At 43.0% G+C, this 25,845-nt stretch overlaps 1 pseudogene; it reads right to left on the bottom strand.

Moving 5' to 3' along the window:
- Window positions 1-289: 289 nt before the first annotated feature.
- LOC133883501 (pentatricopeptide repeat-containing protein At5g66500, mitochondrial-like) lies at window positions 290-23,200 on the bottom strand (annotated as a pseudogene).
- Window positions 23,201-25,845: the final 2,645 nt, after the last annotated feature.

Genomic DNA, 25,845 nt, shown 5'->3' with positions numbered 1-25,845 from the left:
TCATGTCTAATTGTACTACAGTGAGCACTGCAACAAAATCCCCAAAGATACGTACAAATGAACATGAATATTATATTGGCCTATTTACTAACACAGGAAAGGTAGATGCAGCTGCACTATTTGGCATCAATACGGTATATATACTATTAATTTTCAATTAATACTGACTGTTGCAAAAAAACTTACACTATGGCAGCACAATTGGCCGTAAAATTCTCTGTATACTACTTGTGGCGTATATTTGAGGTAATTTCATGACCTCTACTAAAAATTCCAGCAAAATCAGTTTCTAGACAACAGAAACGTGACTGCTAGCTGCTTCTTTCCTAGGACCCTTGTCCACTATAATTCTCTGTGATTCATCTGATTCAGACCATTGTCTAATAGTAGCATGAAAATTTGATATCAACTCATGAATCCCAGGATTTTGCGGTTCAATCTCTAGCATGCGCACAGCTACCTTTTTCCCTCTTTACAACATCCATGTTAGCTTTGCATGCGTTTGTTATGTGCAGGAAACACTGTTCACGGACGTAAACAGCAGTTGGGGGCGATGCAGCAAGGTGACACTGTAGCAAATCACGCTACTGTAGCACCAGTACGTTAGGATAACATCTATTAGTTACTGTTAGAGATAAGATTAGTTTGTTTAAATTGTTAGGGCCGACTCCTATATATAAAGGAGGACACGATACCCTTTGTAATTAAGAGAAATTATCTGGTTCTTAGTCCTTTTTTCGAAGGGTTTGTTTGTTTTAGTTTGAGATTTTGAAAAGTAGTTTTTATAGGTTTTAAAAAGCTTGATTGTAAAAGGCTAAGAGTTGTTTGCACTACTACAGAAATTATTTTTACAGACGGTTTGAAAACCCTGTACGGGAGGATTTTTCGACCCGTCTGTAGAAAAGAGTCTGTACAAATCAGATTTGTACAAACGAGTTTTGAACCGTCTATACAAATCTTTTCTACAAACGGCTCCAAAGAAGAGTCGTCTATACTATGTAATATCACATATAGCTCAAACTCAGAGGCTGTTGTAAAAAATATTTGTACCAACGGTTGTATTCCTAAAACCGTCTATACTTTCGTATATACAGTACAGAATCCATACATTACCGAATGTAACTGACATATCAACAAAAAAAATATAGCAGTATTACAAAGGCTCAACAACATTACAGAATAAAATACAGAATCAATATATTACTGAATGTAATCCATATATATCACAAAGTCACACATTTACAAAGCCTTGCTACATTACAGAGTCACAAAGTCAATATTACGTAGCCTCATGACATTTGCGAGCATTCTTCACTCTTCATTCTTCCATGAACCCCGTGCCTGACAATATCTAAACCAACAAATTAGCTATAGCACAGTGAATTAAAAGAAAGTAATGAGTTCATTTGCTTCATTTTCAATATATTGAACTGACCAGCTTTTGTTGAGATTGCAAACCTTGCCTAATAAAGTTTTCGGGATCATGAAATTCGTCGATCTCCTTTATGATCTCCCCAAGTATGAAACTGATGAGCTTTTTTTGAATATACATGAGAGCGTCCTTCGAAAGATTATTTGTAGGAAATTTATATGTCTGTAGAAGAAACATAAAATAGTTAGATACAACGATAAAACATGCATTTTAATATACTATATTTACACTAACCGACGGATATACTGGTGGACTAGAGCAAACGATTTGCATCATATACTGGGCAACATAGAACCCACAGAGGTTGGTGCCCTGTGGCTGCCTGTGACACTGCAGAAATTTGTGCATGGTACATTTAGTTGTATGGAATGCATATTATAATTGTAACTTGATATGCGACGGAGGAATTATTACCGAAAACTTATGTACGTGGCTCGCCGAGGGTTTATCTTTCCGTACAATCCCGCCTATCGAAACATACTTTGCGAACGCCCTTGTCAACAAGTCTGTTAGATCTGAATACCTCTCTTTGTCGTAGTACATCGAGTCAAGGTATACGCAATGTTGATTGTGTGTCAGACCCCTCCTTCGAGTCACCTTGTGTAGCTCATACCAGTCCCTGGATAAGTAGCTGGTACGTACAAATTTTCAACAGAAGTAGACATCATAGACATACATCGATTAAGTATGATAATAGAGTACAACACAGAGTTCATTACAATAAAAGCTTGTAGGCATAAGTAACAAACCCTCACAGCACAACGGGAACAACACAAAAGTGACCCATGCCCTACAGGCAGCTTGAGTGCAGACGAAACCAGCTTCTCTATTCTTCATCTTCCCTTTCAATGAAGTCGGCTTCTGGATCATCTGAGTTCACAATTAGCAAGTGTGAGTACATAGGGTACTCAGCAAGTCCTACCTCAAAGGGGGAATATTAGATGCATAAGAGTAGATCAAGGATAAGGTTGTAGAGTCTTTTAGATTTTGCAGAAAGCTAGTTTTTGATGCAAGGTTCATTTTGCAAAGACTACCTTTCAAACAAAGCATTTATGAAGAGAACCCGTAAGTTGAGCTTATGGGGGGTTGATGGCCCTGGGGGAGATACTTCCATCCTGCTAGTTCCCACAAATCTTTTGCTGGCGGACACACAGTCCAGGATGCTTAGGGCACAAAGCCAAAACCCTTCTTTTCGAAAACACGGGCATATTGCTCACTCACACACCAAGGAGGTACTCACTCCGAAAAGCTAATCATTGGAGGTACTCACTCCGAAAAGCTAATCATTGTAACCAAACCATAGCATGTCCTTGATCGAGGACACGGCTATCCAGATAGGTTGAATACTTTGCAGATGTTGTACACTTTACCCATAAGATATGCACAGGCTCTCACCTTAGCAACTGGTGGAGCTGTCATAACAAGATGCAACGACATTGCAACGTAGTCACAATATCCACCCATGAGACACAAAGATACCAGGGGCCTTAGAAGATCCATGGGAAGGACCACTTAGCAATCCCAAAGCTTTATCATAACCTTAACAATATCACCAGCCGGACCTTGGGCTACGTACCACCCAAGTCTTCTCCTGGTCCCCATTGCCACTACCTGCCTCCGGGTGGGTACCGAACTAAGTCGGAGGGGTTAGGTCAAGTCCTGCCCATTCAGGCCATGTGGTTGTACGAGTGGATACTAGGTAAGATGTCACAACGAACTGGTCCTTATACGACCGAGGCAAGAGTCTCCCAACAAGAACGTCACAAAGGCGAACCTTGCCCCGAGGTAGTTCCCACCTTTGTGGGGTACCTTACTCACCCTCGTCAACACTACTAGAGTTCTCCCCAAGAACACAAGTTTTACAGGCACACGCACCAAGCACATATCATTTCACATTTTCGAAAAGGCATGATTAACATATGTAAATAATCTAATTCTTTCTTTTGAGTAAAGCAATCCTAAGCATTCTAGTAAACAAGCATTCATCCAAACAATTATTATAGTTGATGTTGGGGACCTTCTAGGATTTCAATGGAATAAAGATAACAATAACAAGGCATGGCATAAACAAGCTAGGTCATAACTATTCTAGCATTTCTTTAAAATCACAGGTATTAACTTAATCATGCATATTCCTATGGTTTGAAATAATAGCTCTACAGGTTGTATTTGAAAATATAGGATCAATATGATCAACGGTTGTAGGACTTGCCTTCGTTGAAGTCCTCATCCGCTCCTTCTTCAAACTCCGGATCCTCGGGGTCTTCCTTGAATGCTCCTTCCTCTAACAATTCTAACAACAACAAAGGCGCACATAATCAATCAAACGATTAAAACATTGACTAACAATCTACAAAAATTAAGAAATTGACATGATTGGGTAGATCTCGAATTTAGATGAATATCAGTGGAAGAATCGATGAAAACGGAGTTAGGACGGAGGAGAAACGGGCTTCGAAAGTTTTGGTGGGAGAGAAAATCAGAAAAAAGAAAAGGGGGAATATTCCTCAAATATTCTGTTTAGTGGCTCAGGGCTAGCCTCGACTTGGGGTTTTTTCTTTTTGGTGGCTCGGCTCAGCTCGACTGGGGCCCACTTGTCAGCCCAGGGGAGAGAGGGATAAAAAAGAGAGAAGACAGGAGAGGAGCCGGCCCAGCTCGGGTCTTCCCAACGGGGAGAACGAGGGGGAGGGGAGAGAGGGAGAGGCGGGCCTCGCCAGCCGGTGGGCTGGAATGGTAGTGGCCGAATTCGGCTGGCGGGGTAGCGGGGCTTTGGCCGGGGACGAGAAGTGGTGGCCGACGGCGACGGGAGGCCCAGGTACGTCCCACTGGGGGATGGGAAGGAGAGAGGGAGAGAGAGAAGAACGCTGGGGGGCTCACCGGCGGCGGTGGCGCTCGGAGGGAGGTGGCGGGGGTGCTCGTAGAGAGAGAGAGGAGGTGAGGATAGGGGAATAATCTGCTCACTATTCACTTAAATAGGGCTAGTGATGGGCGAGCACACTGGGCGAGGTGGCACGGGGCGCGAGGACCACCTGCGACACACGACGATGGGATTGCACGGCGCGGCGCTGCACTAGCAGGCGGCGGGGTCACGGGGAGGGGAAGAAAGAGAAGGAAGAGAGGGGAGAGAGAGAGAAAGAGAGAGGAGAAGGGGGAAAATCAGGGATCTGACATTGTGTGTAAAGATACAAACTAGCATCCAATGATCTCGGTAGTTGTACGGTAGAAGAATTAGGTCCTTCGATCCACAGAGAGTGACCGTGTACTCCGCGACGTATTTCTTGACCTCCCCCGGAGACCAAGTGATTGTTGACCCACATATGACCTGTGGGTCGAGGAATCAAATTCTCGGATTCTCTCTCCTGGCTTCTTGAATCATAAGTCTACACATAAGAGTAATGTAGATGAATGAACATATCAATGAGTTAGGCGGTTCATTAAGCATAGACCGCGATTAGTAACACTTACAGTGTCCAACATCTCAATAGACCGATGTCTAGCTTGTCAAGATAGTAGAGGAGGAATAAATCATCGAAGGTCACGATGAAGTGCCCAACTGGTTGCAAGAAATGTTGCTGCTGATACTTGGCGCTGAAACAAGAAGAAAGATGTTTCTCCTGATGGAACCTCTTAAGGTATAGGTCATGCAGAATCGTACTTGCCCAGCCCAATTGCTCTAATGCTTTCTTGCTCACTAATGGCTCGCCTGGCACGTAGGTGTTTGACAGATGTTCTTCTTCTACCTCCTTGCTCTTGTCCTTCTGTTTGTTGGCTCTGTGCTTTCTGGGAGGTGCCGTTTTAGCGGACTGTTGGCCAGTTTTCCTGGACACTTGTTGTTGCTCATGTGGTGCGGAAGGAGATTTGCCCTTCGGCAGAGCACAACGAAAAGAGAAGTCGCTGACATCGCGTACTGGAGACAGAGGCTGCGGAGGCGATGGAGGTGCAACTAGTGTTATGAACTTCTTCAGCCACTGGATGAAGGAGTGGACGACCTCCCCAAGTGTCCTGATGTCATCCTCTGGGGGAATAGGAACTGGGAGGGACGTGCACTTCTTGTGTATCAAGTCCACTGACACCCTAGCGTAACCAGGCTCTAGCGGTAGTCCGTGGATCGTCTGATCCCCGCCACATGGGAACGCCAAGCCCGTGCCAACCTCAATGATGTTATCGGCACCAACAGGGTGGGCAGTACAACCTTGCACTTGGTGGTTGCCTCTATGTCATCGACGGGGTATCTCTCGCTAGGGACCTCTTTTGGAATGTTGTCGTCAGGGGTGTTACCTTCAAATCCACTGATAGGGAAGTCCTGTAAATCGAGCATGTTATCTGGATTATTCCCTGGTGTAGATGCACAGCTACTCCAGTGCCGAGCTGGTGGAGATTCAGGTGTCGTGGCTGCATCCGGCTACCTTATTCCCCATACTCGCTCCTCGACCCGTTGTCCATCCTTTCTGTAAGCATATCCATCTGTTCTTTCATCCTTACTTTGACCTCAATGACAATATCCATTCTCATCCGTTCACGTTTGGCTGCATCGCGCTCAGCTTTGTTTCTCCTTCAGCTCCTATATGAATCGGCATTGTTAGGGAATCCCAACATCCATGGAACAGAAACACCTATGCCACACGTGCGATTCAGGTGCTCTTTGTTCCCCAGAGCCAAGGTTAGTATGTCTTTTTCCAAGATGGTTGGAATGATCCTTGAGTGGATTCTTCCAAAAGTTGCAAGATCCTTTGAGCCACTTGCTCGGTTTCTGGCTTCCTGAAGGTGAAGGAACCATCAGCTGAGCGTACGACACTTCCTTGGAACTAGTTCCGGGCCTACCTCTTTGGGATCTATGAAAATGATGTGGAGCGGTTCTCATCGAGCTGCCTACTCATCCTCCTTGTCCCATTCCAACTCCTTGCGCGTGTACCCACTAGTGTCGAGCTTGTGGGGGTGTGTGCTGCGTGACTGGTGTGTCTTGTTAGCCTGACTATGCTGTTGAAATTCCTCAGACTAGCACCTCTCCACAAACTCTGCCCATCGATCCGCCAAGTAACCATAAGCAATATTATTGGGGATGAGATCCTACTTCACATATGTATTATACAACTCGCTCTTGAAGGTCTTCCACGCCTTGCCCATCTTGGCTATTGCCTGTCTTTCCATGTTCTCCAAGGAGCACCCTTCAGGAAAGTCAAATTGGGTTTTAATTATTTCCCACAAGAAGCTTTTCTCGCTCTGCGGCACGGCCTTCCAGTTTGGATAGGTTATCCTGACCCTTGTCCATCCGAGTGAGGCACATGCTCTACAAAATGCTGCCTGACCTTGCTGAGGCTGTGTTGGCATGCCTACCTCATTGACATGAGTTACAGTGTAGTGACTTGTGGGTATTTGGTTTTTGCCTCGGCCACCTCGCTTTCGTTTCTGCGCCTGAGTTTCTTCTGTTTGCTCCTGAGAAGTGGCATCGGCATCTCATTGAGCAGTGAACCCTCTTGTTCTTGAGGAGAAAAGGCCGGAGGCAGTTCGCATTCATCTCCAGACGCCATCTTGAAAATAGGAAAAGTCACATGCTTATTAGGAACTTGTTATAATGGTAGAAGATTATTCACAGAAATAGAGGAAAGAAAAGGAATCAAGGTATGTGTTTTAAACTTTCAATTAAATTTAACATGTGTATTAATTTGGCACTGGTTAAAGCTAACTTTGATGTAAAGTCATCTTATCTCAAAAGATTAACAAATCCATAACTTAAGCTCATGCTATGTGTACTAAGATATTGCTAATTTCCTGTTTTTCTCTGTTAGTATATAGCCTCATAGGGCCAATATTACATGGCAAATTGGTTGGCCAATATACTTACCTAATTCCTACTGAGATTACCAGGCCAATTGATTGGCTAATAGACTTACCTAAAGGAAATAATGAAGCACTATGGAAGTATCTCAATGGACAGTCAAGCACTACCAAGGCATAACATGCTTAAACAAACTTTTGATCGAAATGTACATGATGCAAGTACATATTAACAATCAGAGGAGAAATTGCATGTATTGTTGAGTCGAACAATACTCAAAGATAACATAGTCTGTGACACCAACTAAAAGAAAAAATCTATATGAATGTTCAAATTTCTATTTATATTGCAGCAAGTTTTTTCCAATCCCAATGATCATGGATGCATGAACTCGATATACCAAACTATGGTTGTCCTGCTGAAGAAGCAACAAGGATGAGACCAGGCTCCGAACGAGTACATTTATGTGTAACCAATTTTCATCATAGAAACATGGAAAAAAAATAGTGCACATAAATATTAGAGCAGTTATGCATGCATAACACATGCAATAGCTCATAGTTCAGTGACCATGTATAAATAACAACCGATGAAGGGTATCAGGTAAAACAAAATTGAGATGCATGACCAACTTGTCAAACTAGAATGACACATGTCCTTGGAACACAAGGAAGGTAAGAAAATGTTCAACAATTGGCCCCAGGAAGGTAAGAAACCAGAATAACACAGATCAATACACATATCAGTACCATATATCAATTAGGGGGAAATGAATATGAGTGCTTCCAGAAAATGATCAACAATTGGCCCCAGCACTTTGAGAGTTCTGCTCCCTAATTGTTCCAGTAAATACATCATAGAAATAGCAGTGTTTATGAGATTTCACCTAGTAACTAGAACCTGATTTAGCTCTCAAGCACCTATGTACCAAGCATCTAATAGGTTAACCAAGCTATCTCCAAGTGCAAACATCTCACCACAGAGCCAAAACACATCAAGCAAAACATACCAGGCTATCTCTAGGTGCAAGCTGAGAATATCACAGAACCAGTAAAATTACAAGTCTACACTAGTGTACTCAGAAACATGCCCATTCTCATCAAATGTATTTCATTAGTGAGCACACTATTGTAATACAAGAATTTTGTATCTACTATTGTCGTTACTTGTTCCAATCAAATTTAGCTGTGGTCTTAGACAACATTTCATATACCAGTGCGAGCATTTTAGACTCTTCTACTCCCACTAAGTACTCTGCTGAAGGCCATATTGCATGCGAGTATGCCCTACTGCACGCGAGTACTAAGCGCATGGCATCGACTGAGTTTGCTTTGGAACAGATGGATTAATTAAGGCAAAGGTGGTCTGTTGCTTCTCTTTTTTTAGATCAGACCTCTTACCCTATCTTCACTGGAAACTTTATAGGGATGTCCCGAATGTGCGGGACGGGGGTCGTTGGCTCGAGAGGGAGGTCATCGGGGAGGGATGAGGGCCGCCTAGGAGGGAGGTCGCCCAAGAGGAGCTACCGCGGAGGGACGAGGGCGACGGGGATGGAGGAGCCACCGGGGATGGAGGTCGTCGGGAGGGGGCCGCCAGGGATGGAGGTTGCCGGGGGGGGAGCCGCCGGGGAGGAGTCGCGGGGACGATGTCGCTGGGGAGGAGTCGCTGGGGTTGTGAGGGAGACGAGCGGCTAGGGTTACACTTGGTGTGGTGCGGGTTGGACGAAATATTATTTATAGCCACATTTGTACAGACGGGTCATAAATACGAGCCATCTGTACTAATGGTATTAGTATAGATGGCTTTTTAATAAAATCCGTCTATAAAAATAGTACAGATGGCTTATAACTTCGAGCCGTCTATACTACTACCATTAGTATAGACGGGTCATAGCTACGAGCCGTCTGTACTATTGATTTTCCAGCAAAACATTGAAGCTTGCAAAAATCATAAATAATCCATAAAAACTTCAAATGAGAAGAAATTTATATGTAAATTTATGATTAAATCTGTACTATCAAGAGGGGTGGGTACTCATTATAACTAATTCATACAAACTCCAAATTAATGAGATGAAATTTTTAAGTAAAATGATAACCAATTCATTGTTACATATTACACTACAATATAGGTACATAATAATTGAGTAACATCATACAACATTAACAATAAGCCCTTCTTGACGATTGACGCGCAGATAGCGAGCGGCCCCGGTCGGAAGTTGTTCTTCGTTAATGGCGATGCCATCTCCAAGAGGGTAGGGTACTCATAAAATTGATTGTACTCTTCTTCGTCCACGACATTCTCAACTCCGACAATCCTTCTTTTTCCCTGAAGGACTACGTTAAGCTTTGGATTTACCGGGTCTTCCACATAAAAGACCTAGACAACTTGCTTGGTGAGTACAAATGGTTTGTCTTTTTATGCGGGAAGTTCGAGGTTGACAGTAGTCATTCCGTATTTGTCTACCTTAACACTTGAGAATGCGACCCAACGGCACCGAAAGAGGGGGATCTTGAAACGTACATGTCGAGTTCCCAAATCTCTTCTATGTACCCATAGTATGCACAGACCCCACAACATTTGTCCTGGAAGGCATCTATACGCACACCACTGTTCTATACCATGCTCTTACTATCTTGTGCTCTGGTATGAAAAGTGTACCCATTTATGTCGTATGCTTCAAATATCATGACTATGTGACTTGGCCATCTTGCCAACCAGCTAATATTGTCCTCTGTTGAATTATTATTACTGAATCGCGTTGCCAACCAGTTGTTGAAGCTATGGTTGTGCTTTTTTGTGAGCCAAGCCTCTGTACGTCATGGATTCTCTCTGCGTAGCACGTCCTTATGCACTTTGATATGTGGGGCTACTTCAGTCATGTGTTGCAAGACCATGAAATGGGCTTTAGATAACGATGCAAAGTCAGCAATGATTGATTTCCTACCCATGGTCCCCTTGCCATCCAGTCTCCCCTCATGGCGAGACATGGGAACACCAATTTGTCTGAGCTGCTCCATGTAATCGATACAGAACTCGACTACCTCTTCGGTTGTGTAACCTTGGACAATGCTGCCCTCCGGATGAGATCGATTCTGTATATACTTCTTGAGAATTCCCATGCACCTCTCAAACGGGTAAATCTGATGTAGGAATACTGGGCCGCATATATTTATCTTTCTCACAAGGTGAATGATAACATGTACCATGCTATTGAAAAATGACGAAGGAAAGTACATCTTAAGATGACACAGTGTCACCACATCGGCTTGTAAAACATCAAGTACTTCGGGATCGATGACTGTCGGAGGGTGAACTCCTCAAGCAGGGATCCGGAGGGACCCCCTTTGAGATTTGACTGGGGGGATGATTCTGAATCTATTTTGCGGGTGAAATAAGTGGGCGTAAATGCAATGCAGGTGGGATGGAAGGATCGAATGCCAAATGCAGTAAATGCTCATGAGGTTTTTAGACAGGTTCGAGCCGCACTGAGCGTAACACCCTACTCCTGTGTGTATGCTATAAATGCTCTGAGAAGGTCTCTCAGAGATGTCGATGGTTACAAGAATATTTGTCTAGCCTAGAGCTTCGGGCTCCTTGTTCTTCGGTGATCTCAGCTTCTGTGCTTGTACTAGACCTCTGTCTTCTTCCTCGGCTTCCTCCTTGTCTGAGAAATCCGCGTCTCTGTCCACTCGTCTCTGGATCGGCCCTTTCCGGGGAGCCCACTCCTCCTTAAATATTCGCCGGGCGGTAGCATGCTCAGAAAGGGAGGGCACGAGTTCCAAGGCGCCATAGATGGAAAGCAACCATCATGGGCTGCTGCGCGAAGTGACGGGGAGGGTTGAAAACGCGCCCCCGTCTGGTCTTGTTCGTCATGATGCCGTTCTGCAACGGGCGCCGTGGAGAGGGCCCACCGGGCAGTCACTGAACGGCCCCGCGTGCCCGCTCGGTCTTGTACACCTGACACAGTAGGGCAGTAGGCGGGGCGCCTTGGGCTTCGCGATGCTATCCCGAGGTGTGCCGGATGTCCCGCGATGGGACCTATGCATTAAATGTCCCCACGCCTCCCTGCCAGGCCGTGGCAGGGATTGACAGCGAGCGTGGCAGGAGCAGTTGGAGGTGACAAGCCACGCGCCCTCTTAAATGCGGCATCGGGCCTTTCACTGATTGACACCTCACCGCTAGACCTCTGTGGGGGCCACCGGCGAAGGACTTCTTAGGCCGTCGGGGAACCGAGTGCTCGGGGGTCACTGTTCACAGCCCCGAGCACTCTCTCCCGGATATGCCCCTTTTTTGGTCCTCGGGGAACCGAGTGCTCGGGGGCCACTGTTCACGGCCCCGAGCACTCTCTCCCGGAATTGGTTGTTCGGGTCCTCGGGGAACCGAGTGCTCGGGGGCCAGTGTTCACTGCCCCGAGCACTATCTCCCAGAACTGACTTCCTTTGGTCCTCAGGGTACTCGGGTGCTCGGGGACCACTGCTTGCAGCCCCGAGCACCCCCTTCCCGGTAATTGGCTCTCCTGGTCGTCGGGGGACTTGAGTGCTCGGGGGCCACTGCTCACGGCCTCGAGCACTCTCTTCCTGGCTCTTGGTCTTCTGGGTCATCGGGGAACTCGGATACTCGGGGCCCACTGTTCATGACCCCGAGTACCCTCTCCCGGGACTTGGTCTTCTCGCACCTCGGGGAGACGATCCCCGCGGGATAGCGCCACGTGGCAATCTGCTAATCTGGCCTCGGGATTCGAGGACCCCTGGTTCCTGTGTCACCTACAATGACCTTCTGAGAAATTGTGTGAAGAAGTAACACAACTTGATGATTGTGTCTTAGAGATAGGTCGATTGGATATTTCGGATTGCAACATGAAGCATTTGTGTCATCAACACGTGGCAATCATGGGCCTTCATGCCAACCAATTTCAAATCTTGCATCGAAACAAGTTTTGAGATGTTGGTAGAGTAGCTGGACAGAAATTTCACACCATGCAAGCACCAGCACAATTCGGTTCTCGGCCTTTTTTAGATTATAGTAGGCTGGAGGAAGCCTCATTCTACTTTTTTTTGGAGGGCTCAGGTGCCAACTCGGACCTGATATTCAAATCAACCAAGTCAAGCCTTACGTTGAGACCGTCCTTCGTCTTGCCTGGAATATTAAGTAAAAAACCAACCAAGCTTTCGCACATGTTCTTCTCTACATGCATGATGTTGATGCAGTGGCGAACTTCAAGGTGCTTCCAATACGGTAGCTCCCACAATATGGATCTCTTCTTGCACATGCTACCGGTACCCTTAGATTCTTTACTCCCCTTTCCAAACACAACATTGATATATTTAACCATTTGTGCACCTCTTGACCACTGTAGTGCCTTGGACATAAATCTCTGTCCCTCGTTCCGTCGAATTGTTCCTTCATGCTGCGATACGGATGATACCTATTAAGGAACCTACGGTGACACATGAACACCGTCTTGTGCGAGTTGGGCAGCCACATACTCGCAGTACCATCTAAGGAATGAGGGCACGTCGTGTCTGCTTGTTTACTCTGGCCCGAAAGGTTACGTAGAGCAGGTAAATCATTGATCGTGCAGAACAACATGGCGCGTAGCGTGAAATTCTCTCTTTTGTATGCATCCCATACTTGCGCCCCTTCGTTCCACAATGTGTTTAGATCTTCCACCAATGATATTAGGTATACATCAATATCGTTCCCATGTTGTTTCGGGCCTTGGATAAGCAGCGCCATCATCAAGTACTACTGCTTCATACACAGCTAAGGTGGTAGGTTGTAAATACTGAGAACAAGTGGCCAAGTGATGTGCGTGCTACTCATGTTCCCAAAAGGATTCATCACGTCCATGCTCAAAGTAAACCTTATATTCCTTGGTTCTGCACCAAAGTCATCGAAGATCATGTGGATGTTTGTCCACTGGGGAGAATCGGCAGGGTGCCTTAGTTTTCCATCTTACTTGTGGCCCTCCGAGTGCCAACACAACAATTCAGCCTCTTTTTGATTCGCAAACAGACGCTTAAGACGTTGAATTATAGGCATATACCACACCACCTTAGCAGGAATCCCTTTCTGCACCTCGTTGTTGTCTGATTGACTCTTACGCTTGTATCGGGATGCTTTGCACACTGGACATGATTGCAACTGATAGATCTTTATGGTACAGGATACAATAGTTCGGACATGCATGTATCCTTTCTACATCCATCCCCAATGGACAAAGAAGCTACTTTGCTTCGTATATACTTTTGGGCAGCTCGTTTCCATCTGGAAGCATGTCCGATAAGAGTTCTAATAGCGCCGTGAAACTCTTGTCCGACCAACCATCGCTTGCTTTCAATTTAAGCAGTTCACGCATGAATGACAACTTTGTGTATTCCGGTTTGCATCTAGGGAACAACGGCTTCTCCGAGTCCTCGATCAAGCACATAATCTGTTAAAGTCTCTCTGAATCCTCAAGTTCATGTCTGCCTCGACCAGCATCTGATCCAACCTATCATCGTAGCCTGCAGCATCACAGTCATCATCATCATCAATTAATGATTACCGTTATATTTATATACATGAATACCTAAAATAAGGGCAAACATTAATTCAAAACTTGTCGTTAAATACTATAGTTATTGATAATTTTATATTTATATAGCAGAAATCCAAAATTTATCTACATTAACACTAGATTGAAGCTAGCCATTTATACTACACATAATTAAACCTTCATCTATACTTTGAGCTTCATATATATATATACATAGAACAACTAATATATTCTAGATCATCATGAAAAAAAATCTAAGTCTAGATATACATATAGTTGACCTCTCAAGACTAAATTAGAACACAAATCTACATCATCTAATGAATAGAACAAAACTATGATAATATGGAAAAAAAAATCTAGATCTATATCTAGCTAGCTCTCCAAACCAAAATCTAGACCATCTAAAATAAAATAGAGCAAAATGCTTACCTTGGAGTAACAAATGCCAATAAATCTTCAAGTTTTCATCGAAATCTCACAATTGTTTTGGGTGAAAATCGCCCTCTCCCTCCAAAAGCTGCTCATAAACACTTCACTGTCCGGCGACACTGTTCTGCTTCATCTTTGGAGCCGTCTGTACTAAAGTGTCTCACCTCTCCCTAGCTATTTTCTCAGACTTTTGGAGCCGTTTGTATTCTTAATACGGATGGCTTGTGTTAGGAGCCGTCTGTAATAATCTTTTTAACATATATGGCTCCAAATATGAGCCGTCTGTATTAATATTACATACAGCTCCAATTTGGAGCCATCTATGATACTAGGAACAGTCTGTACTAAAAGTGTCCCACCCCTCCCAAAGGGATCTACTCATTATCACAGACGATTCTTGTTTAGAGCCGTCTGTGATAATCTTTGCACAGACGACTCCATAGAATCGTCTGTACCAGGGTTTAATTTATCTATGGTAACCGCTCAAAATTCGCGGTTACCGAGCTTACCGCTCCAGTTCGGTTTCAGAAACCGAATGGTAACCGAATTTGATTTCAAAAAATTCGAAAAATAAAAAATAACAAAATTCAAAAAGATCCTAAAGAAAAACTAAGACCTTATGTGAAAACATTTTTCAAAAATAATGTCGTTTGCATCATATTCTATAGGAAGAAAGTTTTAAAATGAAAAAAGTTGAAGCGTGCGGCTCAGTTATTAACTTATGTTAAGGAAAGCTTAACATAAAAACACATATTTTTATTGTGTATAACGTATCTTAAGAGGATCTTTAAAATTCATTTCACTTCATTTAGAGTTTTATTAATTTCTCCATAATTTTTACAAAGTTCACAAGCATAAAGTGAATATGTTAAGAAACAGCACTTTAATTAAAATTTTCATATCTAACATTATTTTTCCTACATAAAGCATAGTACAAATAAACTAATAAAAGTGGTTTCACTAATTTTGAAGGTGTGATGGGTCAGTTATGAATTAATCTAGTTGCAACACATTTATATAATCCTGCATGTTACAATAACTAATTCATGAGTTCATGTATTTTTAAAAGACATAGAATCATGTAAGAAGACTAACAAAATTAGTTCCATGATTTTTGGATTAGCAAAGAGTAAACTATATATTTAACTTGGTTTAAACATTTTCTCACAAAACTTTTCAACTTTGAGTATAAGTACTTTTATCATGTAGATCATGTTATAAGGAAACCAATTAAATTTGTTTCACTTAATTTGAAGGTCAGATGAATTAGTTATTGATTTTACAAGATTAAGCTAATTTTTGGGTTTTTTTTAACTTTACTAAAAATAAAAAACCATTCGATAAATCGAGAAAACCGAACGGTTACCGATAATACGAAAAATTCGAGAAAACCGCACGATAAATTGAGAAAATCGCTCGGTAACCGATCCGATTCGACCGGTTACCAAACGGAGAATCTGATATTTTTTGTCCAAATTTCAAATTTTAGCAAATAAATTTTGTGTGAATTTCAGCCAAATTTTGAACAGTTATCGCGATAACTACATATTTTTAATTACCGCTCAGGAGTGATTACCGTTTGAAAAACAGTAAATTGAACCTTGGTGCCTGCAGCTTGCCTAGCCACCGGCTCTAGCTAGAGGGGGGGAGATCGGAGCAACAGAGAAGACGTCAATAGCTTCCCTGTTTGGGTGGTTCTTCTACTGTTTGGGAAGGGGGCAGCGAGATGGGGGCCACGTCTGGGAGACTGAATAGAATAGGACAGGGAGGGAGAAAATAACGGCTTAAAAATAGTAATAGTATTGGTGGATAATTAACTTAGGTTTGTATGGGCACTTCTAATTTTTTTAGCCATAATCTGTAAAAAGCCGGTGGGAGGTAGCTTATAGGTTTTGGTAGAAAAGAGGGTTAAATTTTGAAAAATAAATTATACAATCTACTTATTTATTTTAGCTTCAGTTTTTAAAAGTTACTTTTCAAAATTTCGAACTAACATAAATAAATCTTAAGTCTTTTCTAATATTATGTCTTTCTAATCTATGATCTAATCTCTCTTTTAAACAATGCCACTCAATTATCCTCCCAATAAATATTTATCCAAACAGCATTCAACATAGCGACAGAGATGGCACCGGAAGGCCCATTGTGGTTCGCAATTAAACTACAATATAGATCCCATGCCTTGTCAATCTGGCCTGCACGGCCTAGCATGTCAATTAAACGTGCATAGTGCTGGTTCTGGATCAAATATGTACTTGCTTTTCATCAAACGTAGCATGGACGGACCTTCATCCACAAGTCCAGAGTGTCCACAAGCTGAGACTGAGAGAACAGCAAGAAACGTAATGGCGTTTGGCAAGACCATGGGTGCAGCTTTCTCCACCAGCTTAAACAAATCCAAGGCCTCCTCACCATGCCCATGGTGATTGTATGCGTCAATCATGCTAGAATAGGAAACCACATTTCTGCCAGCCATCCAGTCAAACATTATAGTGCAATCATTATCCTCCTACATTTTGCATACATGTTAATAAGCGCATTGCATATGATGGTATCAGAATCAAACCCACATGTCAATAAGCTCATTGCATATGATGGTATTAGAATCAAACCCACAATGGAGAGCCTTGCAATGCACCTGCATACCGTACGCTAAGTTTGCTATCGCTGAGCAGGCCGTGAGAGCCCATGTCAGTGAAATTCCATTGAGCTCGGTCCACCTTAGCATCAAGAAAGCGAGTTTTTCTTTATTTTTATATTTTCTAATTTAAAATATTAAATAAATAGGCTTATGATACAAAGATTTGTAAAAATAGACGTCTACCACCCTCTTATAGGAAGGCTATGCCCTTACCGCCTCCTGAGAGGGCGATAAACATTCTGGCTCTGCCACTGTGGCAATATGAGCCCTTACCGCCCTTTGAAAGAGCAGTTAGGAAGAACGGTTAGCCCATTAGATGAACAGTAGTCATCAAAATTACTGTTCATAACTCTCATTTCCTCTTCCATATTCTTTATTCAAAATAGTAGTTTTCTGTTGCTCTAAAAATTCAAAAACTTTTTGTATGTATTTCCCATAATCCATGTGCAACCTATTTTATTTGGATTCATCCAAAAAACTTGCATATAATTTAAACAAAAATTCTCCCAAAAAAAGACTACTTTTATAACATCTAACAATTGTTAAAGTCTCAAATAAATTTTTAAAAATTTGAAAAAATTCACTAATATTCTTCTTATATGATGGATTAATTTCTAAAATTATTTCCAGCCATAGTTTAGATGGTGAAAAATAATGTCACACGAAATTTTGTAAAATTATTGCCATCCTATAAATAAAAATATTTCCATCCTATACATAAAAATTATTTACTATGGATATATTTCCAATGGCTAAATTTTGTATATGTTTGAATTTTTTTTGAATTCAAATTTAAATGAAATGATAAAAATACATATAATAGAGCATTACAAAGGAACTCACTTTTTCACCATATAAACTATGGCTGGAAATTTTTTTAGAAATTAGCCCATCATACAAGAAGAATATTAGTGATTTTTTCAAATTTTTAAAAAATTTATTTCAGACCATAACAATTGTTAGAAATTATAAAATGTTGTCTTTTTTTTAGAATTTTAGTTGAAATTTTACGCAAGATTTTTGGATGAATCGAATTAAAATAGGTTGCACATAAATTATAAAATTTATACAAAAAGTTCTAAAATTTTTAGAGCACAGAAGACTACTATTTTAAATAGAGCATATGAGAGAGGAAATGAGATTAATGAACAGTAATTTGATGACTACTGTTTATCCAATGGGTTACCGCCCTCTGAAGAGGCGGTAAGTGCCTAACCACCATTTCAGAGGATGGTAAGGGCCCACGCTGTCACGGTGACAGAGTCGGACTGCTTGCCGCCATCTTTGGGGGCGGTAAGGGCCTAGCCGCCCCATGAGAGGGTGGTAGGCGCATATTTTTGTAAATCTTTCGACTAAGAGTGTATTTATTTAATATTTTAAGTTAAAAAATATAAAAATAAAAAAGCCTCCCTAAATGGGCCATTCTCCACACAGCCTGAGAGAATAGCGTTGTGCAGCACGGCGTCATTGGGGCACTCCATGTGCACAAAACACTCTCATGGCGTCCTCGACAAGGCCGCAACTCGTGTCAATAAGCGTCGTTGCCATAATGATGTCACCTTGACACGAGACAACGCTCCGAGCGTGTAGCTGGCAACCGGGTGGAGGGCACAAGATGTGGTATTGGCCTTGAGCATGGTGCAGAAGGTGGTAGTCGTGGGTGGGAACCCGGCGGTAGAGGTGGTGGGGCACCCGTGACGAACGAGGCAAGCTAGGAGCATGTTCCAGGAGGTGGCATCCTGCACGGGCATTTCATCGAACAGACGGGATGCGGCGCTAGGGAGCCTAGCCTTGGCTTACGAGGTGAGGAGGGCGATGGCCATGATGGGGCTGGAAAAGGACGAGGACTTGAGCAGGGTGGAATGGATAACATGGGAGATGGAGGGGGTGGGAGGAGGTGGCGGAGCAAGGTGGATAGTGGCGGCAATTATGGAGACGCATGGCACATTTTCCTCGAGCGAGAACTGTAATATGGCTGATGGTCGGCCTCATCGGAGGGACCGATTCCGATGGCACAGAGACAGATCGAAGGAAGAAGGAGTTGCAGGAGAGGTAGACTTGGTGGAGAAGAAGATAGACAAATGTGTTCAAAACTTCATTACTCATTGTCCCAAAAGCAATGGCAACCTCAGGCCTTTTAACCCGTTCCATTATAAGATGGCCCGGCCGAAGTGATCCGCGCCAACCAAACATCACAACAGTCAATGGGCAGGGACGTGACAATCCCCACCCCAGGCAGCTTGACCCCAAGCCGATGCAGTCGAAAGACGGCGACGAAGATCACGTTTATCCTCCCAAGTTGCCATTGTTGGTGGAAGACTGCTCCATTGTGTCAGCACACGCCGAGCCATAGTAGACCCATGTGGAACCAGAGCTCACTCCAAAATGCAGACTGGCAGAACCGGAGTAGCAGGGTCAGAGCTCACCAATGACAAATCAATACTAACCTGCACATGTGGAGGCACATGCCGCTTCAATTGAGAAACGTGAACGACTGGGATGGATCTGGCTAAAGCAGACAGGTCTATCTTATAAGCAACATGCCCAACTTGCTGCAAGATCTTGAAGGGGCCAAACAACCAGAAAGATAGCGTATAATTTCTGCGAGAAGTGACCGATGATTCCAAGTGGGGCTAAAGCTTCACATACACCTGATCCCCCACCTGAAACTCGCGCTTAATGCACCTGCAACAACTGCTCTTGAATGAGCCAGGATAGTAAGGGTATGATTGGTTGTCCACATGGCACGTTATTCGTATGGACCATATATGTAGGTTAAACGGAGTCATATGTGTTGAAAATAAGATTGTTTGGTTGGTTGTATATATTTGAACAGGCTAAGCTGAGTTTTTGTTTAGTTGACTGAATCTGAGTTCGCATAAGTGGATGCAAGAGCTGAGATTCTAATTGGTTGCTTGTATGAAGGTGATTTTGTGACACTGATAAGTGGGTTTGCCTATATAAATGGATGCAAGAGCTTGCATCCGCTAGGCCAAGATATGGAGGGAAGCTTGAATTGAGCTTTTATCTTGGGCCAGTCTGTGGACGTACATTTGTATCCACCGGGCCAGCCTGACACAGTGCATGCGGGCAACCAAACACGTTTCTTCATGAGATTATACACATTCGTGAGCCAGTATCCATTCATGCAGGCAAGCAATCATACCCTAAATTACGCTCCTTCAGTCACTCCTCCAAATTGGGCACTGCACACTCGTGAGGATCGGTGATGCCAAAGTGACGAGAAGGGTGACCACAGAAGACTTCAAATGGTGTATGCTCCAGTGAAGAATTCTATGATGTGTTGTACTAAAACTCCATCAAAGCATTGGTTGAGGTGCTCTATTTACTCCATTGTTGTGGACAAGAGTGGAAAATGCTTCGAAGTAAAGCATTGATTGAGGCGCTCCATTTGCCTGCCAGTTTGTGGATGATAAGATGAGATCATGCGCAGCTGAGTGTCTGTAAGCCGAAAGAGCTCCTGCCACAAGTGACTAGTGAAGACTCGATCTCAGTCAGAGATGATGGAGTGAGGAAGCCCGTGCAACTTATAGATGTTATTGAGGTATACTTGTGCCACCTGCAATATTGTATACGAGTGTGATAAAAGGACAAAGTGAGTGTACTTAGTAAACTTGTCGATGACAACCAATATGACATCAAAAGAATTGGACTTCGGTAAGCCCTCTATGAAATCCAAACTAACATTACTCCATGCTTGCGAAGGCACTGGTAAAGGCTCCAGCAGGCTAGAGAGTTTGACGTGTTCCACCTTAGCCTGCTAACAAATAGAACACTCTTGCACATACTGACGCACTGTAGGTTTCAGCTTGGGCCACTCGAAGAGAGACTTGACACGATGATAAGTGGCATGAAATCGCAAGTGTCCACCAATGCCAATGTCATATAGAGCTTGCAAGATGTGTTGTTGTGCCAAAGAGTTACAGCCAACCCAGACACACCCTTTGAATCGGAGCACACCATTCTAGAGAATACCCTTTGTCCTTGGTGCACAAAATACTCAATTCAATTAACCGCTGACACTCCGAATTGTCAACATAACCGACAATCGCATTTTCCATCCAAGAAGGTGTGCCGGAAGAAATGGCAGAGATATAATCCTGAGCTGGATGTCAAGACAAAGCATCAACTACTAGATTAGAGCTACCTTGCTAGTACTGAATAGTAAAGTGGAGGTCCATAAGCTTAAGCACTGCCTTTTGCTGAAGTTGAGGGTTAGCATGCTGCTCAGTGAGAAACAATAGGCTTCTATGGTCCATTTTGATGACAAAGGCTTTGGACTAAAGATATGGGCGCAATTTATCAATTGCCATAAGGACAACTAAAGATTTCTTCCCACACGTCAAGAGAGCTTTGTTGCGGTCACTCAAAGCTTGACTAAGGAAGGAGATCAGGTGACCATCCTACATCAAGACCACACCAATGTTGAAGTCACGCATGTCAGTTTCGACTAGGAAAGTTTAAGAGAAATCGGTCATAGGAAGCATAGGTGCTTGGATCAGAGCCTGCTAGAGCAGCTTGAAAGCTTTGTCAGTTTGCGGAGTCCACTGAAACGGAGTTCCATTTTTGAGTAGTTGGGTAAGAGGGCAACTGATCATACCATAATGCTTGATAAAGCGGCGATAGTACCCAGTAAGACCCAAAAAGGCGTGAAGTTGCTTTATGGATGAAGGAACACACCAATTAGCTACTTCAACAATCTTGGATGGTTTTGTTACAACTCCAATTGGAGTAATGCAATGACCTAAATATTCCATCAATGATTAGGCGAACGCACATTTAGAAGGTTTGATGAAAAACTGATCCTGGTGCAATATAGTGAATACCTACCGAAGGTGATCAAGGTGATTCTATAGAGAAGAGTTGTAGATTAAAATGTCATCCATAAACACAAGAACTCATTTGCAGAGCAAATGGACAAAGATTTGATTCATGATTCCTTGAAAGGTAGCTAGAGCATTCGTCCAGCCGAAAGGCATAACCAAAAACTCGAAGAGTCCATGATGGTTGCGGAATGCAGTTTTGAACTTGACGCCCGTTGCAATGTGAATCTGATCAAAACTGGTGCAAAAATCCAATTTGGTGAACATTGTAGCACCGGCCAATTCATCCAACAATTCATTCACAACCGGCATGAGATGCTTGTTCTTGACTGTAATGGCATTAAGGTGTCTATAATTGATGCAAAAATGCCATGAGCCATCTTTTTTCTTGATGATCAGCACCAAAGAAGCAAATGGGGATGAACTAGGTCGGATAACACCTTGTCGTAGCATCGTATTCAGTTGATGTTCAATTTCCATCTTCTGATGAGGTACATACCGATATCGGCGCATGTTCATAGGCTGAGCACCAGGAAGCAAGGTGATTTGGTGATCATAGTGGCGCATAGGCGGTACATCTGTTTGTTCCTGAAAGAGGTCTGAATTTTAGTCAGGAGCAACTGTAGCATATCCGGCAATCCATCAGTCAGTGGGGCAGAGACAACACTAGCTCTTCTGATAAAACCACTTGCACACCCTATGAGATGGCATCTCTTCTGATAGGACCATCCAATATCCTTGCACTAACATGAACACACTTTGAAGGAATGCCAGGAATTCCCCGCAAAAGAATCTGGCGTCTATTCAGAGTAAAACGCATGTGCCAAAGTCACCAATCTACCAACATCAGGCTGTGATCCTCAAGCCAATCAGCACAGAGAATCAAATCGAAGCATTTCAACGGAAGGACCATGACATCTCAAGTGAAATTGTGACCTTGAATAAACCACTGCAGCTGGGTAATGACCAAAGAACAAGGCATAAGACCACCTTTTGGGACTACTTATTTCTTTGTTAGAATGGACTAGCTTTGTAGCTATAGCTGATTAAGTAAATGCACACTGATGAATGTCCCCACACTACCAGAATCCACCAGCACCAGAATCTCATTATTGGCTATAAATCCTTGGAACCTTATAGTTTCACGAGGACATTTCATCGAGACCTGCTGCTCCTGCATAGCTAACACTGTCTCAATTGTCTCTTCATCAGTATTGGTATTAAGATCCATTGGTTCAGTAGAAATTTGAAGAAGCTCCAACACCTCTTCAATGACATGTATGGCACCTGATCTGGGCATTTGTGAGATTTTACTCCATTTCTCACCACAAGTGAAACATAGCCGTTTAGTCTAGTGATAAGCCTTCAGAGAATCCAACTTCTCATCCATCGTTTTGTGAGACTACCTGATATCATCCTTCGGATTCAGAGACTTATTTCGCTCACTGGCAGAGAAGATCTGGCTGCCAGTGCGAGAGAAGTCCTGGCCTAATCCCTTATGTTTGAGATTCTCCATTTCCTCCTGCAACATTGCGAGAGCAGAAACAATAGACACATCTTTTGGACGGTGCAGAATAATGGCAGAACAAATTTCTTCCTTAAGACCTCCTAGAAAACTAGTGACAAAATAATCATCATCATATGAATGATTGTATAGAAGAATGTTGTGGGAGAGTTGTTCGAAATTGTCATAGTACTCAGCTATGGATCTTATTTGCAGTAAACTATCCAATTAGCGCAAGTTTAGTTGGTACAGATCCTTGTCAAACCTTTCAAAGATTCTACGACACAACTCCTCCCAATTAGTGATGCATCCATGCAATTCGAGCATCTAAAGCCACGATGTCGTTGCCCAGGTGAAGTTCAGGGCAACAAATTGGGCCCTCAGATGCTCACTGACTGAAAAACTTAGAAGAATATTTCACAGCGATCCTTACGTAGCCTAGGATTAGTCCCATTGAACTTTGGAAACTCGAGTTTTGGCGAGGGAACCGAACGCCCAATACCCCCCTTCTTGTCATCAGTCAACCCAATCAATTGGTTATGTGGATGGAGGACACACATGTGACCGGGAGTGGCCGCGGGGTCTCAAGAATCCTGAAACCATCATCCCGGATGAGTGGTTCAACATGGTGCCTGTAGGGCCACTCTGAAGTCGACATAAGTAGGCGCACCACCTTCAACGAAGCCATCTATTGGAGACGTTGGAGGCAACGACTCTAGCGCTTGGATATGTGTCATCACCTCCTCGGTCTTTGACAAAAGTGCTCTCAATGACTCATCCACCATCTCACGTGCCTCGAGTCTATTGAGTTTGTCCAAGGCCTGGTGGAGCATTAGCTTGAAACCTTGGAACTGTTTTGCCAACCCATCCATGGTGGTCATCATCTGCACCTCTAGCTTTGAGGGTTTCTATGGCGGTGCTAGAGTGGGCTATGGGTGGCTCTGATACCAATTGTAACGTGCCTGACGGTCGGTCTCATCGGAGGGACCAATTCCGTTGGCACGGAGATGGATTGAATGAAGGAGGCACAAGAGGGGTAGACTTGTAGGAGAAGAAGATAGAAGAAGGTATCCTAATGTTCATTACTCATTGTCCCAAAAGCAATCGCCACCTCGGGCCGTTTAACCCATTCCATTACAAGGTCGTTGGGCTGACCAGACATGCCAACGTGACACACAACTTGAGCCCAAGACAAATGAGATGATCCAGCTAAAGTGATCCGTGCTGACAAAACATCATAGTAGGAACCGAGCAGGGACATGATAAGAACGGCTAGCGTCGAATAGAAACAGTCAGCGGAAGGCTACCTGAACATTTGTTTGAGTGATATTGTGAGGTTTCATTTACTCATGTCTTGAATTTGTTTTATTTTATTTCAAAATTGGCTAAAATATGTTTTTATTTCCAAAAATTGCAAAAATAGGCGTAGACGAGGTATATAAAAATCGCCCTCTCATAGGGCAAGAAATAAATTCCACCCTCTAAGAAGGTGACCCATATCCTCGTCCAATCAGAGGGCGAGGATTGTTCACCTTGCCTACGACCCTGGGTTGCACGGCTACCACTAAGGCCAAGAAATGGTTCTCCTATGGAGACGGCATGATTTAGAAAAATTTCCCTCAGTGGGTGATCCATCGAAGCCGCACTCCTTGTGGGCCACCTATTTTTAGTAAAAAAAAATCTGAACATGAGCATTTTATTCTATTTTTGCACTTTTTTGCATATATACTTGCAACACTTATCTGTGACCCACTTCAATATGTGGCAAAAAATAGAGAAAACATTTGGTAAAAATCTATCTGGTCATCTGCTCTTAAATGCAGTTATGTAAGCACCTTTGTGAAAAATCATAAGCAAATTAGAATGGAATCTTGAGCAATTCAAGAAACAGGTTAAGACAATTCAGATTTGATGCTCAACAAATTCTATGAACAAATCAGAATAATTGAAAGACAATATCAGATCTAGCTGCTACATATTTTAAATAAAAAGAGAACAATTTGTGAACAATTTTGTTGCAAGCAAATTTCAAAAAAGCAAATTGTTCACACTTGCAAGTAATTTTGTATACTTTCAAGAGAAAAATAGGTGTGCATGTTATAAGACTAAAACATGCACATGAAGTTTTTAGATTTTACCATGATTGCTTTATCTATCGTGGACAGGTTATGTCAAACAAGTTATATTTCAAGTTTTTTTTTAGAAGGGGAGATTGCTTATGGTTCAGATGGGGTAGATTTGTTAGGATTTTAGTCAGTGGATAATGGTATAGCTAGAGCTAGGAAAGGAATTTTTATGGGAGTGTACAATTGATTAATGTTGGGTTTCAAACTGGATCCTGAGTAACATGAGCTCATGATTAGGAACATTGAATTGGAGGAGGTATCTGGAGGTGGCAAATTAGCATAATTTTTCACTTGTGTTGCTTACTCAGGTACACGGAGGGAGTTGGTGAATTGCATGCAAAACATGAAGGTACACCAAATATGATTGTGGAGGATGAAGAAATAGTGCCAGTTGTGGTGGCAGTTAATGATGTTGGGGAAACCTCAGCTCCGCTAGTGCAACCAATGGGTTTGGCTGATGAAGAAGAACTCATCACTGATATAGTTGAATTGATAGATCAGGAGTACCAGCAAGCTCTAGACTATGACAACTCAGATAACGAGGAT

Source organism: Phragmites australis, chromosome 1 (genome assembly GCF_958298935.1).
Source record: "Phragmites australis chromosome 1, lpPhrAust1.1, whole genome shotgun sequence".
Classification (NCBI taxonomy): Eukaryota; Viridiplantae; Streptophyta; class Magnoliopsida; order Poales; family Poaceae; genus Phragmites; species Phragmites australis.
The sequence above is the reverse complement of the archived record's forward strand: the minus strand, read 5'-3'. Positions and strand labels throughout refer to the sequence as shown.